At 40.5% G+C, this 17182-nt stretch overlaps 1 protein-coding gene across 2 annotated transcripts in view; it reads right to left on the bottom strand.

Annotated features, from left to right (window-relative positions):
- RSU1 (Ras suppressor protein 1) overlaps positions 1-17182 on the bottom strand; it is a 202227-nt gene that overhangs the window by 38249 nt on the left and 146796 nt on the right. The window lies entirely within an intron of this gene.

Raw genomic sequence — 17182 nt, 5'->3', positions numbered from 1 at the left:
CTGACCCTGCCTGGATGACATGCCTGCCTGTGAGCATACCAACGGTTACCAGCAAGTCAAGCAGCACTTTAGATAAGAAAGGGAGTAGATCTTGGAATTTTTTAAGCCCTGGGGACCTGGCCAGTGCCCAGGTGGGGCAGAGTGGGGTGATGTCTAAGGAATCTTATGACTCTTTAAAAGGTGAAACAAGCAGCATTGTAAAAGTTGAAAGAAAATCAGAGCTGCAGCTGTGCATGTAAACTGATGATGATATAAGCTTGTGGCCTAGAATTAAAAGTGGGAGCCCGCAAAGCTGCATCTGAAGTCCACCATGGGGTGGACGCACTGTTCAGGACCCTTTCCCAACTCTTTTCCCAACTGGGACTCCAGACTGTGCTGTTCAAGTCTGGATGTAGGTTTCGCCCAAGTTGGTTATATATACACTATATATACACTCCATATATATATATACACACACACACACACACACTATGATATGATATATACACTATATATGTATATATATAGATATATATGTAAGATATATATGGTGATATATACACTATATATGACTTCTCTCATTTGTTTCTATTTCTTTTCTTTCAATGATTATATGTTGAAATTAAGTTAAATAATCTATTAAAAATTGAAACTGTCTTTTTGTTAACAAATCTTTAGAACCTAAAATCAAAGTAAAACTTTTGGCAAAACATATCAGCAGCACCCTGACCCTGTATGTAGCAACCACAAGGTCTCTGGACACTGCCAAGTGTCCCCCTGCTGATCAAGACTGTCCTGCTAGAGAATCACCGCTTTAGCATGACAAATAATGGACTTCTTCTGAACAGCTATGAAGACTATAAACCCAATGTGACAAAGAAATCATCTTTATCGATCAGTATCAAGATCCATCAAGGCCACTTAGGACACAACAGTCTCCAGCTAAGGAAAAAATTGCTTATTTGTGTTTCTACGCATCACCAAGAAAGGACAGAAATAAAATACATATGGTGCCTGTGACCCATCCACTCCTGGGGAGAGAAATAAAGCAACCAGAGAGAGGCACCACCCCACGCTGGCTGGGAGTTTACTTCTGTTTTTAGATTTTCTCCTTGAGTGGTGGAGGTCACTGGCTGGCTTGGTGAAGTTTTACCTGAAGGAATGGTCTGAAAAACACGTGTGTTTTACAGTGAATGTGCCGAGGAGGTGAGTCCCAGGTCACTGTAGGTGACCGAGGCAGAGGGCAAGTGACCCTCAGACCAGGGTCTGACCAGGACTGCTGCAAAAGGAACTCTGCATGGGATAAGCATCTGGACTAACTGACCTCTAACATTCAGCTCCAATGTGCCATGAGCCTATGAGCCTTTCACTGATCAGCTCCTCACAGTCCCTTCTGAGAAAGCTGTGAGAAGCAAAGGCATTTGTCCTGCCCTGGGTGGGTCAGAATCTCACAACCCTGGGACCCTAAGCAGGGTCCAGGGTGATGATGGGCACCAACTGGACATCTCTCTACCTTCCCCACTGATCACAGATGAGTCAAGGATCCCCACCTGGTTCCGAGCTATCTCCAACTGGTTTTCTCCTCCCCGCTCCTAAATCTCATTAACCCAGAAGACAAATTATACAAATATGTGATCTCACACTGATGTTCAATCTGTCTTTTCTAGCATCCTCTATTTATCAGACGGCTTCAACCTGGTGGACCGTGACTCCTCAGTCATTGCCAAAGTCTACCCTTCCTCATGCATTGCTGAAGTATGGGGACAGGCGGCCAGGAAGTCACAGACGGAGATTAGCATCAACACACATTTCAGTTCACTGACAGATGACATCTACCGCAAGATGGCAGTGGGGCTCCTATGGTCTGAAGGAAACAAATTTTCTCTGGTCTCGGCTGGAGGGAGCTCAGGTGAATAGAACACTCACTTAGTAGTTTTGCCAAGTAACAGAAGCCAGTGTTTTGCTGTTCTAGCTTCAAAGCAAGCCACAGCCATCCACACAGTGGATTTGTAAGCAGTTTTTTGGTTTGTTTGCTTGTTTTTAAACCACCCAACTGCATCTCCCAGAATTTGTTCTGATTCAAACAGAACAGGCGATGTCCCTGTTGGTCCAGTGGTTGGGTCTCTGTACTTCCAGTGCAGGGGACACGGGTTCAATCGTTGGTTGGGGAACTAAGATCCCACAAGCCACACAGTGCAGCTGGTAAATAAAATAAATTACTTTAAAAAAAAAAAAAACAGCAATGGGAACTATTCATAGGTATACAACTTTCTACATTAAATTCTGAGTGGAAGCCTACATCACCTTACAATGTTTTCCCTTAAAGAGCAGGTGATTTTCACACCCATCTATGTGCCTCACAAAAGACTCATCCGTTTGCCTCTGCGCACCTTATGTTCCAGGTTTTCTTCCCATGTCCGGTACATTAAATACTGCTCCGCTCCCACAGAATAAAAATTTGCAGTGATGTGGCTTTCTGTCTATTACCATGGAGTTGAATTTCACCAAAATTCACAGAATGTGGGATCTGGAAGGGGCCTTGTAGATTACCTAGTTTATTTCCCCCATGTAGCTTCTGGGGAAATTGGGTCCACAGAAGTTCAGGAATGTTCCTGAAATTAACTAATAACTAAGCTGAGACTCTGTAATTCCTATCACCTTGCACTTTCCATTAATTACAGCTTTTTTTCCACCAAAAGGTGAAGCATTTGCCTGGTTACTTTAGCAGAACCGCTTAGAAAACTGGCAGTTTCTTTCAGAATTAAATATATATCTATTCTACGACCCAGTGATTCTGCTTCTAGGAATTTACCCATGGGAAATGAAGACATACGTCTTTAAAGCGACTTGAAAAAGAATGTTCACAACAGTTATATTCACAAAGTGGAGATGACATTAATGTCCAATAGCATATTAATGAATAAATAAATGGTAGTATATTTCCACAGTGGAACAGTGGTTATTTCTGCAGATACCCTGAGCAAATTCTCCTGGTATAAGAAGGAAAAAGAGAAAGTTCTGGGACTTCCCTAGTGATCCAGTGGTTAGGATGCCACACTTCTGCTACAAGGGGAACAGGTTCAATCCCTGGTTGGGGAACTAAGATCCTGTATGTCAAGGGGGTGACCAAAAATGTTTTTAAAATGTAAAAGAAATAAACATTAAAAAAAACACCACACAGGAAAAAGCTGAATTCTCTTGGATTAGCACTAGGAGCCGTCTGTACTCCTGACTATCCTAGTTCATTTCTTTTTTTCTTTCTCCTAGACAACTACTTTAGACCTTTTTTCCTCTCTCAAACCTCTAATTCTGTAATATTTCCTCCTTCATCCTCCCTCCTGGCTGATAACCTTGCGCCCTATTTAGCTGAGAAAATGCAAACACTCTAAAGAGAAGCTCCATCCAGTCCCAACACGGGTTTACCAACCTACCCACTGCTTGTACCACACGCTCCGCCTTTCCTCTGGCCACTGTGGAGGAACTGCCCCAGATCCCTACCCAAGGCTGACCCCACCCCACCCCGGATCCCTGTCCCCTGTTGTAATGAACAAGGACATTACTGGCAGCTGACCCCTCTTCTACCTCATCTCTTCCCCTCACCCTGCTAGTCATTCCCATCATCATAAAACATGCTGCACATCTTAAAACACCAGCTCTTTTCATAATGAATTATAGCTGATTTACAATGTTGTGCTAATTTCTGCTGTACAGCAAAGTGACTCGGTTATACACACACATACATTCTTTTTACCATTCTTTTCCATTACGATTTATCCCAGGAGATTGGATACAGCTCCCCATGCTATACAGTGGGACCTTGTTTACCCATCCTATATATAATAGTTTACATCTGCCAACCCCAAACCCCCAGTCAATCCTTCCCCATCCCCCTTGGCAACCACCAATCTTTTCTCTCCGTCTGGGAGTCTGTTTCTGTTTCACAGACAGGTTCATCTGTATTGTACTTTAGATTCCACATATAAGTGATAAGTATGGTATTTAAGATCTCCACCATGTTAAGCAAAGTGATGCAGTTATACAAATACATATATTCATTCTTCAGATTCTTTTCTCATCTAGGTTATCCCAGAATGTTGAGTAGCGTTCTCTGTGCTGCATAGTAAGTAGTGCTTGCTGGTTATCTATCTTATATATAGTAGAGTGTGTATGTTCATCCCAAGCTCTGATTCATCCCTCCCTCCCCACTTTTCCTCTTTGATAACCATAAGTTTGTCCCTCCCCTCAGGTGTTTTTTTTTTTTTTTTTAAAGCTTAGACCAAGCTGGAAAAGCTGAAAGTGGAAAACAGAGGGATCATACAGATAATTATCAATCTGTATTAATATAAAGAAAAGTGATTCTAGGTGTAATTAATAAGCGACAGTGAACATTTGTAAAACAGTACAAACACAAGTGGTAAAACCACTTGAATGAACACTCAGATCAGCCATAGATTAACGATTCCCTTTCTCTCTTTTTCAATATTTACTTATTTATTTGGCTGTGCTGGGTCTCCTTTGCGGCTCACGCAGTCTTCGTTGCAAGGCCCAGATTCTCTAGCTGAGGCATGCGGGCTCAGTAGCCGTGGCACTTAGGCTTAGCTGCCCCAGGCATGTGGCATCTTAGTTCCTTGCCCAGGAATAGAACCTGAGTGCCCTGCACTGCAAGGTGGTTAAGGATTCTTAACCACTGGACCACCAGGGACGTCCCTAATGATTCATTTTCTGTAACTTGTAATATGGGCCCTCAAACAAAGAAGAGATTTTCCCAGCACAAAGGAAAGTGGAGTAGGAAGAAAAAAAGATTCAGAGAGATCACTAGAATCCAAACAATGAAAGATTCAATCATGTAATTTCTCTGACCCTCTATTTACAGTAAGATCAAAGGAGAAAAAGAATCATTATCTGTTACATGTTTCTGGCCCTTTATGGCTTGAAACCCATTGGAACGTGCATTATTTCTTCTTCTACCTTGAGAAAATTTGTGTCATGGCCAGAACAGTGTAACTGTACACTTTGAATAGGTTTTATGTATTTTTATTTGTCTATTTTATAGAGAAAGAACATGGAGGGAAAACACGCTTCCAAAGAGGGTCCTCTGGTCAACAAAGTTTGAGAAATGCTGCACTATGTCTGGCCTGGCAGGACACCAGAGATGAATATGTGCATATCAGAGAACAGTTTTCCCAAGGTTCTCAAGTTTGTCTGAACATAAAACATTCTTTTTTGGCTTATAGGCTATTAATATCTTTGCATCTTAGACAGATCCCTCTAGTCTGAAGCTTCTTCAGCATCACTTCCTGGCCTCAAAAGACTTTCCAGAACTGAAGCCCCGGGTGGGTTTATGCTTTGACATGAAATCTTCATGAAAATGACAAGTCTAAACTAGCCCCGTGCCTGCTGTCCAGTCAGTGAGCCTGAGCTTCCTGGCTTCTGTGCAAGGACAGGGGCCCCGGGTGTTCTCACGGGAACCCTGGGCAAGGTTAGTTTCGGATGCTGTCTCTGAAATAGCCATGGATGCCCAGAGGTGAGAATGCCCAGGAGCTTGGCAAAACCTGAGCTGCAGTGTGATGCACATGCCATTAAAATACATACAGCTCAATCAAGTCCAGATAACAGCTTGTGACATGCCCTGAGGTCTGGCGGGATAGGTTGGGGTGCCTGGGGAGGGGGGCTGAGCAGAAAATGCTACAGCAGAGCATGAATTCAGATTTCACAACTGGAAGAATAGATGCAGACACCTTGCTGGTTGATTCATGCTTATTTTAAACACGTGTGAAGTTATTATGATTCATAAATGATTTGGCGAAACCCAGATGTGGCCTCCACTGACACAACACGATGTGGTGTAAAATGATCTCATTATTAAAAGCATCCTTTGATGCAAAAGGATCTTGGACAGATAGTTGGATGTGACCCTGAAGGGTTCTGTTCCTCTTGATGAGCGCTAATGTACGGGTAAATTTATTTCTTTGGTGTTGGGCGAATGGACGTTCTAAACTCATTATGAATAAATTATTAAGTTATAAAACACCACTGCTAATAAAATTGGGGCTACAGTAAGAAATGTGATTAAAAATCACACGTGGCTGTGACCTATTTAACAATAATGCATTAATTCATAAAGCTGTATGCAGCTTACCCAGTTACTATAATTAAAATATGCTTCATCACTAATTGCCTCACCAATTCTTAAATTTCCCCAAAACTGTTTGCGATTGATGGCCAAACAGTGGCTCTGGCGATGCTAAGTCTTCTGATCCTTTTGTAACTAAGACAAAAACCTTTGTAATTAAAAAAACCCTCTATCACCGTCCTAATGCAATCCTGTGGATGAGACACAGATTTTCAGCTGGCAAATATTTTGGTAAAGTTAATGTCTAAAGGCAGAAAAAAAATCCATGTGCAGAAATTGAAGGGAATAACAACGTTTCCCGTATTTCTGCCAACATATTAACAAATACAGCAAAAAAGAGCCTTGATATGTCATTTGCTGAAGGATGAGAGTGGGGTGAAGACTCAAGCACGGGAATTTTATTGCTGGAGACATTTTCATCTGCAGCCAAATCACCAGGGAAACACTTTGTCAAACAACTTCATTCTGCAGGGGGACCTGGTGACAATATTGGCATCCTAAGAATTTGTTCAGGTTTTTCCGATTGCATCTGCCTGTCTGTGCCCAGAAATATTTACAGCAACACCGCAATTCATGCAGACGTGCGGCTTAGTGCCTGGAAGCCACCTAGCCGGCTCATGTTTCATCTCACCAGCAAGTTCAAAATAAGTGCTCTCGAGTTGTATTCTTTTCATATAAATGAGACAATATATTTTAGGAAGGTTTCGTATCAACCTCTTGTTTCATATTAATAGGAACTGATCTAGCATCTGGTACCTACAAAGTTATGGACTGAAGTATCTTCACAAGCACCCAAGCTTTCTGCCTGAGTTCCACCAGCAAGTTAGGAAAATTAAGAGAGAAGGAGAGAGAAAGAGAGAGGGGTGCGAAGAGGCAGGGAAGGAGGAGAGGAGTGAAAAAGAGAGGTATGGGGGAGAGAGGAGGAAGGGGGAGGGCAGAACACAGGGCCTGTTGGATTCTGGTTATAAATGGCAACCCACTCCAGTACTATTGCCTAGAAAATCCCATGGACAGAGGAGCCTGGCAGGCTATAGTTCATGGGGTCGCAAAGAGTCAGACACGACTGAGCGACTTCACTTATCTACTTTTGACTTAACTTTTTATTTTATATTGGAGTACATAGTTTATAATAATGTGTTTCAGGTGTATAGCAAAGTGATTCAGTTATACATATACAGCTACTTTCTTTTTTTTTAATTTTATTTTATTTTTAAACTTTACATAACTATATTAGTTTTGCCAAATATCAAAATGAATCCGCCACAGGTATACATGTGTTCCCCATCCTGAACCCTCCTCCCTCCTCCCTCCCCATTCCATCTACTTTCAATTTTTATTTTTTTAAGGGTTTGTTTTTTTTTTAATATGGATCAATTTTAAAGCATTTATTGAATTTTTTACAATATTCCTTCTGTTTTATGTTGTGGTTTTCTGGCCATGAGGCATGTGGGATCAAACCCACATCCCCTGCATTGGAAGACAAAGTCTTAACCACTGAACGGCCACAGAAGGCCTTCAATTTTAGATCCTGTATTTATTTTGCCTGCTTGTGGGAGCGTATCCCCTAAATAACCCTTGACACTTCACTTGCCCTCCTGTCAAACTTTCACAGACGCACTGCCAAGTTCTCAGCCCTGAGTTACTTTCTCAACCTCTCCATCACTTCCCTGGTTCAAGCTATGCACCCGGGCCCCCGAGACAGCCCAGCTATGGGTCTCTCCACTTCCACTGGCTCCTCTCCTCTGTTCTATACATGGAATCTAAAGTGATCTTTTTCCAACATGATTCTAATCACACCATTGGCCTTTCACACTTGGCATTTCCCTTTGCTCTGGCATAAAAATCCTCAAACTGGGCTAGCAGGTGGCATGAGGTGGTCCCCCCGTTTAGCATTCTGACTTCACCTGGGACTCCTCTCCCTGCTCCAAGCACAGTCAACTTCTTTAATGGGCCGTGCTCTCTGTGGCCAAAAGGCCTTTGCATGTGTGGCCTTCTCTGCCAGAAACATCCTTCCAGGCGCCTCCTGGACACCCTTTACCCTTCTCATTCATCCCTTCACATGGTTAGCACTGTGGTTCAGCCATCAGGGAGTCCTGTACAAGCCCACCCAGCATGGTGTGTTCTTCCTTCCCCACACTCACTGTGGTGTATGATATACATCTGTTGATGAGCCCATGTGATCCAGGTGTGGTTCCCTTACTGCACTGTGCAGGTCACGTGGGCAGGGGACACAGCTAACTTTAGGCACCTCTGAATCCCTTGGCTGATGGCCTGTCATGAACGTAAAACAGGGGCTCTAGCAATACAGGCGTGGGAATGGACCTCAACAACGGGTCCTCTCACTGTGTTAACACTAGGCGAGAAGACGTGTGATATCCTTGCCCAGCATCAGCACCACGAAGTCTAGGCTCTGCAGGGCCACGTGAGGAAGCACTTCACAGGACGACCTGCTATAGCTGATGGTTTATGTTATCAGGTTTTAATACCCTCTCAAAACAGAGAGTAGAATCTAAAAAGGAATTTTAAAAGGTCACGCACAAACAGATACTCCTAAACAAGGTAGTGCTTGTTGTAATCACATCTTTTAAAAAAACATTTTTTTTTGATGTGGATCATTTTTAAAGTCTTTATTGATTTTGTTACAATATTGCTTCTGCTTTATGTTTTGGCTTTTTGACCCTGAGGAGTATGAGACCTTAGTTCTCCGACCAGGGCTCCAACCCATACCGTCTGCATTAGAATGTGAAGTCTTAACCACTGGGCCACCAGGGAAGTCCCAGTAACCACACCTTTATTAGAATAATCACAGAGTGAGAACTTGGGTCTGCCTGTGAGTAGACCTGGCTTTTACGGCAGAGACCACAAACCTGCTCCGACGGCAAAGGGCCAGATGGTCTCCAGCCCAGCAGAGATGGCTTCCTCTAAGTCTCACAAGAGTCCTAGGTAATTCCTTTCATCTCTAACAGTCTAAGACACAGCTCACTTTTGCAAACTTGGCATTCTGTGTTTATCAATATGGAGCAATAACATCCTGCTCTGGAGTTCTCACGGACATGGAAGAGGGATGGATGTCAGACTGACTGGAGTCTAATTTTGACTTCCTCTGTCACCTAACACATGACCTGATGATAGAGAAGAACACTAACGTATTCACTTTCTCTAATATCATTACTGGGACCCAATTAGATGAGATCGGCAAAGGCAGGGAGGTAGGAGATGAGGGGAAGAAGCAAGGGACAAGATCATACGTGGTCTGCAAAACCCAAGCCTGAATAATCCAGAAAAGCTGTAAAATAGCAAAGCACTGGGACGTCCCTGGTGGCCCAGTGGCTAAGACTCCACGTTCCCAGTGCAGGGGGTCCCAGTCTGATCCCTGGTGAGGAAACTAGATCCTGTATGCCACAACTAAGGCCTGATGCAGCCAAAATAAATAAATTAATTAATTAAAAACAAAACAAACAAAACCACAAAGCACTGCTCCGGGGAGAGGCACAGAGGGCATCTTACAGGTGAACCTGCACCAAAGCCAGCCTTTGACTCTGGGCTCCGGTGAGCAACAGAAACCTACCACCAGCTGTAAAATCTGGGTTTCTAACTTTTTTCCAACAAGGATTTTTCACAGAGTGTCTGCTGCATGCTGACAGTGAGCCACTTTCCTTTGTCTTAAATTTTCTGGCCATTAATTATATCCAGGATGGCACGTTTTCATATGGTGAGTAAACAAAGAGACATCATTCTTGGCTTTGGAGGAATATCAGTGTTATGTAAAATCAGACCATTATTCTTGAAATCTATAACATTCTTTTCTCTTCATACAAATATTCTCTAAAAGGATCCTGAAATAATTTATTATGTAAAAGCCGTCATCTTAAACCTATTTCCAAAAGACTAATCGCCATTTAGAACAAAATCCTTGTGGATTCTCTATTTCGAATTTATATATGATTCTTCGCTAGTCTCTAGATTTCAAATATTTATGCTTTTCTGTGCTTGTTAAAAGTCAGGTTTACCAGGAGATAATTTACACACTGGAAAATTTCATGCTCGCTCTGCAAACAATAAGCCCAAATAAAAATGTATCAATGGTTTAAAATCAAAACACTAATTCTAAGAGGTAAAATCATAAAAAGAACTTTTGATCAGTGCATGTGTTCACTGCTTAATTAACTCAGAAGACAAAAACCAGTGGTTAGTATTTTCATTATGAAGGGATTTAAAAACAGGATGGCTATTAAGAGGTACAACCATGGAGGACAGTTAAGGATCAAGATACGGCATGAGAAGTGAGTCCAGTAATGCCTGACCATGTGACCAGATTTGTCTGGACAATGCCAAATGCATAATGATGATTTACAGAAAACAATAACAGGTGTGATCTGTTACTGAGAAGAGAAATATCATGAGTGCCTTCAAAATGATGGCTACCTTTTACTTCAGAGCGGTTTTCTAGTGGACACTTGAAGGTATGAAGATTATTTTCAGTATGTGAATAAAGCTTATTTATGAAGGAATTCATTCAATAAGCTAGTTCAGCATTTTAGGGACCAATGCTACATGCATGATAATAAATGAACAACTTAAAATATATAAATTTTATATCTATATAAAAATATTAGGCTTAGTCACAAGTATATGGTGAATTCTTGTTACCTTATTCCACCTCCTTCCAAGAATTATAACAAACTTCTTTATCTAAATTCATTCCCACCCAAATAATATAAAAGTGTGTGTGCATGCTCAGTCACTAAGTCATGTCCGACTCTTTGCAACCCCATGGACTGTAGCCCACCAGGTTCCTCTGTCCACAGGATTTCCCAGGCAAGAATACTGGAGTGGGTTGCCATTTCCTACTCCAGGGGATCGTCCCGACCCAGGAATCGAACTTGTGTCTCCTGTGTCAGCAGGTGGATTATTTACCATTAAGCCACTAGTTCAGTTCAGTTGCTCAGTTGTGTCCGACTCTTTGTGACCCCATGAACAAGCCACTAGGGAAGCCAATATAAACGTGATCAATATATTAATATAAATTGACCTATAGTTATTTTTTTTTGACCCACAGTTACTGATCCTTGGGCCAGATGTATTAACTGTGTGACTCTGGAAAACTTCCCTAACTTCTCTGTGCCTCAGTTTCTAAACCTAGTCACAGGGATAATAATAGCACCTGCCTTCCATGGCTGTCCACCAGCTAAGCTAGAAAATACAAATCCAGTTCTCTCCTTCTGCCCCCATCTGAGCCTGGCACAGCCCAGCCTTCCATAAACACAAGCTGTGGGGATTATTATCAATAACTTACCCACTACACACTCAAATGCAGATGACTGACAAATCATATAGGAAGTTCATGCTTTCAGAGTGAGTTATCATCACAATCAAAATGTTCCCTGATAGGCTGAGGGATCTGAATTTAAACACACTTCCTTCCCACTAAGAAGATTTAACCACAAAGACAGTAACTGTAGGCACCAGGTCTGGTGTGTCCCACATGTCGGGGCTCTGCCCTGTGCGTTTCACATGCTCTCTTCTCTATCCTCACAGCAGCCCTGGAATGCATGGAGATGTACGGATTTTACATGCTACCAAAAAGATAAAAGAGAAGTTAAAGAACAACTCAAGGTCATACACCTAAAAAATGGTGATGCTAGAATCAAAACCAGACTCTATGTCTCCAAGCAGAATGAGCTGCCATGCAGAGTGTAAAGTTGCCATTTTTGCATGCTAAGTGCGTCTGTCAAAAAAAGAAAAGGAATATTTATGGTGAACTGCAGAGTAATATGCAAAGTACTAGGAATGAAAGTTTTCCCAATGTTATTAATAAAAGTGACTTTTAAAGCCAAGAATACATATTGTGATAGGTTAAATTCATTTAAGAAAACATGGGTGCAAATAACTGAGCTTTAATTATTTCATGGCATCCTTGCAATAGCCTTTTTTTTTTTTAATGAAAGCCTTTCAGAAAACCCTTTGTTCCTGATCTAATCTTACCTAGATGAAAAGAACATCAAAACAATTTTAATAGCTCTGATTTCTTAGGACCCTCTTTTTTGAGGGGGAAAAAACCCAAATCAGTGATGTTGGAAAGGCTCCAGAAGTTTCAAGGTACAAATCTCTTTTTCCTTAAGCCATCAGGTGTCATAACTAATGAACAAAATCAGTTTATATGGTTTTTGAGAATAACCTGTCCAAGTTGCAAATTCACTATAGGCAGACCTCATTTCAGTGTACTCTCCTGTACTGCATGTGGCAGATATTGCATTTTTTACAAATAGAAAGTTTGTGGTAACCCTGCATTGTCAGATGATGCTCAACATTTCTTAGCAATAAAGAATTTTTAAATGAAGTTATATAGTTTCTTTTAGACAAAATGCTACTGCACATTTACTAGACTACGTATAATGTAAACGTTAACTTTTATTTGCACTGGGAAACCAAAAAACTCGTGGGACTTGTTTTATCGTGATATTTGCTTTGCTGCGGTTGTCTGGAACTGAACCTGCACTACTCCAAGGTGTGCCTGTAAACATGAAGGATTTGAGCCAATCGAGGATGCAGTAAGTCGCTTGTATTGTACAGCGTTTAAGGACAATCTGAGAACGTCTTTAAGAGGCAGCCTTAGAAGTGAGGTAGGTATAGTATGGAAAGTGGTTTTACTTGCATGCTTCACAGAAGTGATCTTTTCACCAAAATCATCATAAAAGCTATCAGAAAAAGAAAGAACACTGAAAGCAAATAAACAAACGAAACCATCTGAAAGTTCAAACACTGAATCATCGACAAAAGGTACTGTATTTCTGAAAGGTACTGTCCTTCATCTCTGCTAAGGACCAAGAGAAGTCATTTCATATGTTGTAAAGTGAAGATGACAAATCACATTCTTTTTCCAAAAGGAATTTTTTTCCCCCAGATATCAACTTGGCACTAAAAGGGATTCTCATGTGCACTCCACAATAACAACAATAACAACAAAAGCACTTCTTGGACCAAATGGGCACAGCTCTTGTTCAGCTGCTTTGTAGCATCTGGCCCTGTCTTATTTGATATGAGAAAGTCCTTTCCCCAATAAGGAGGGTGGTCATAAGGAACAAGATGCCACAAGGAGTGTTGTGTTAAACCTTGGCCTAAAACACCTAAAATGTCAAGAACAAAGACCCACACTGGACAATGGCTGCTCTTAGCATATTCAGGAACCAAGTCTCTCCATCCTTACTCCCCACTTTTGGTTCAATGCCTAAAACCCAATTGTTCACCAGAAATCAATACCGTCTCCATGACTTTTTTTTCTGGGATCAACAGCAGAATTGAACCCTTCCTCCCAAGTATCCCTGCTCTCTGTCCACACTTTCTTCCAACATATTTCCCCAAAGACTGATGTTTTTTCCTTCCTTCTACCCTGTATGGCAAGGAGGCAGGTCTCCAAGCTATTTCCAGCTTCAGGGCTCAGTACAGACACGACACATGTTAGTACATGGGTGGCAATCATCAGTTTGTAAGATGATGTAACCAATATTAAAGCCAGAGAATAAGCACATAAAAGGACTCTCAGTGTCACGGCCATTAGGGAAATGCAAATTAAAGCCACAATGAGCTGATACTTCACACACACCAGGACAGCTAGGATGGGTATCATCAGATAGATAACAACATGTGTTGACCAGGATATGGTAACACTGACATCCTCAGACATCACTGGTGGGAATAAAATAGGGTGCAGCAGCTTGGAGGACAGTCTTGTGGTTAAAAGCAATTCCATTCCTAGGTATACGCCCAAGAGAACTGAAAATACGTCTGCACAGAAACATGTACACAAGTGTTCACGGCAGTAAAATTCACAGCCAAAAAAGTGAAAACAACATAAACACCTACCCACTGATGGATGGTTCAACAAAACGGGGCTGAACCACACAAGGGGATATTATGTAGCCATAAAAAGGGAATGATCCACTAATAACACAACAGGGAGCATGAATCATGAAAACATTATGTTGAAGTGAAAGAAGCTAATCACAAAGGATAAATGATTCCATTTTTATCAAATGTCCAGAGTAGGGAAATGTCTAGAGAGAGATCAGTGGCTGCCAAAGCTGAAGAAAGGAGTGAGTGTGATGCTAAGATGTGTGATTTTTGTTTTCTTTTTCTTTCTTAAGTTAATTTTTACTGGAGTATAGTTGCTTTACAATATTGTGTTGAGTTTCTGCTGTACAGGAACACATATCTGCTGTACAGGAACACGTATCTGCTGTACAGATACAAAGTAAATCAGCTATACATATACTTACATTCCCTTTTCCTTAGACTTCCTTCCCATTTAGGTCACCATAGAGCATTGAGTAGAGTTCCCTGTGTTATATATAGAAAAGTGAAGTGAAGGTTCTAATTGTTTATTTTATACATAGTATCAATAGTGTATATATGTCAATCCCAATCTTCCAATTCTTCCCTCTCCTTCCTCCCCCTTGGTACCCATACATTTGTTCTCTACACAAGAGGTGTGAGGCTTGAGGTAATAAAAATATTATTCTTGTGATGAAGGATGCAATCTCTATGAATATATTACAAGTCACTGAATTATACAGTCTGAATGGGTGAATTGCATGGCAGGTGAATTTTATCTCAATTAAAACCAATTAAAAAAACCCAATAATACGTAGGGTCATTGGACTAGTCTTTAGGGCTGGACTAGTCACTAAACTATGTAGTGATATCAGAATGAAGTCTCTCTGAATCACTTTTTTCTTTAGTCTCTCAAAGACTGATCATTTTGGGGAAACTAAAGAAAGCTGAGCACCGAAGAACTGATGCTTTTGAACTGGTGTTGGAGAAGACTCTTGAAAGTCCCTTGGACTGCAAGGAGATCCAACCAGTCAATCCTAAAGGAAATGAATCCTGAATATTCATTGGAAGGACTGATGCTGAAGCTGAAACTCCAATACTTCGGCTACCTGAGGCGAAGAACTGACTCATTGGAAAAGACCCTGATGCTGGGAAAGATTGAGGGCAGGAGAAGGGGACAACAGACGATGAGATGGTTGGATGGCATCACCAACTCAATGGACAATAATTTGAGTAAACTCCGGGAGTTGGCAATGGACAGGGAGGCCTGGTGTGCTGCAGGCCATGGGGTTGCAAAGAGTTGGACATGACTGAGTGACTGAACTGAAGGCAGTTCAAAGACTATCAAGTCAGTCAAGGTCAGCCTACTCTGACACCTCAGAAGCTCACTGATTTGATGACTTTCTGGATAGACTGCTTGTTACTCTTCTTCCTCCTGTTGCCGGTAAGGATATGTCAAACCTTGTAACAAGCCTCCAAATTAGAGACACTTACAGGAGTCAAAGATGACCAATTAGTCAAATTTATAATTTGTGTGAAGAAACAAGAAAGAAACAATACCAAGGGGGAAAGTTATCCAGATTGCTAAAACAAACAAAAATTCATTTTTTTTTTCTTTCGTGAAATGAAATAGGAAATTCAATGATTGGCTCTCATATCTCAAAGTAATGACTTACAAAGAATTAAATATATTTGGAATATATACAGAAGATTCAGAACAAGTTTCCATAATTCACACTCTACTGCTGAAAAGCAAGATACTGTTTTTTAATTGCTAACTTCACTTAACTATTTAAAAACTATTTAAATCTGCCCAAGTCACAAAGTATGAAAGCATTAGTTATGGCAGATGATATTTAGATTTATTTACAAAGAAAGACTTTCCTGTTGTATATTCATTTTCCACTTTCCACTAAGAATCCTATAAAATGAGATTCTGTTCTGAGACTTTTCAAATAGTTAACGGAAATCCATTTAAACATTTCTCCAAAAAATACCGTGAGAACCTGATGAACTTGCTTCATCAAAGATTTAAACAATCTCATCTTTATTTATATTTTTGAGCCATCCATGTAGCTTTAACTTAAAAAGGTTTTCATCAAATTTATTCATAAGTAAGACAAATACCCTAACAAAATGCAGATTATAACCGGCCCCTGTGAATCACAAAGACACAGTTTTCAGCATGTATAAAAACTGGGAATTAAATTACTCTCCTTCTAGGAGATATCCATCTTGTTTTTTCAATATCCAAACAACCAGGATAACTGATTTATCCAAATCAATTAACAAAATTAAAAAGGATGAAAACATTCAAAGGAGAGAATCTTATCAGTATTTAAAAAGAAATATTGAACCTGAATCTCAACATAGCTCTGCAAATCTTAAGAGGGACTTAAAATCAGAGCCAATAAAAGAAGAAAAAATAAATTAAAAAATTTTAACTTTCTTATGTGGGAGAGGCACAAAAAGAAAGAAAATGGAATCAAAGGCTTGGTAACCACTATTGTGCAGATCAAGACGGGGAAAATGCCAAACAGAATGATCACCTTCTGTCTTCCTTATGAAGTTCTTTATAGGCAAGCTGGGGCAGTTGAACAAACTGAATTCTCTGAGGAATTCAGTATGAAAATCCTCTGCAGAAAAAGAATGCAACTACTATCCTAAAAAATCATTAACATTTGACTAACATCTCAAGTTTACTGGCTATCACTCCTTAATCTTGATTGAAATGAAATTTTAAGACACATAAGCACATTTACTGGAAACAAACAAACCCATTCTAATACAGTATAAAGTAAATTCTCAACTCCCCACCATCATCACTTTTATAGTATATAACACTATTTCTGGACTTCCATTGAAAAAAACAAACCAAACAGATCTTTGCCATTGAAAACTTCAAATTCCACTCTCTCCAAAGGATGAATTATGACCAGGCACCTCTCATTACAGAATAACATACTTGTAGACTGTTTTTCACAATTATACATATGCAATTATCTCATTAATTTTAACAATAATTAATTTTCTCCTTCCCTCAGGCTCAATCCATAATAATGGAGTAACGCTAATACAAAACTAAATTAAAACATCCAGGCATGTCCAGTCTGCAAAAGCAGAGATGGTCTCTTTCGCTCATTGTGGTTATTTTTAAAATTCCCTATATTTGCAGACACATCACAAGACTGACAGGGAAATAAATAAGCTCGTAGTTTTATTAATCGTCTTTCTGTTACA

Source organism: Bubalus bubalis, chromosome 14 (genome assembly GCF_019923935.1).
Source record: "Bubalus bubalis isolate 160015118507 breed Murrah chromosome 14, NDDB_SH_1, whole genome shotgun sequence".
Taxonomy (NCBI): Eukaryota; Metazoa; Chordata; class Mammalia; order Artiodactyla; family Bovidae; genus Bubalus; species Bubalus bubalis.
The sequence above is the reverse complement of the archived record's forward strand: the minus strand, read 5'-3'. Positions and strand labels throughout refer to the sequence as shown.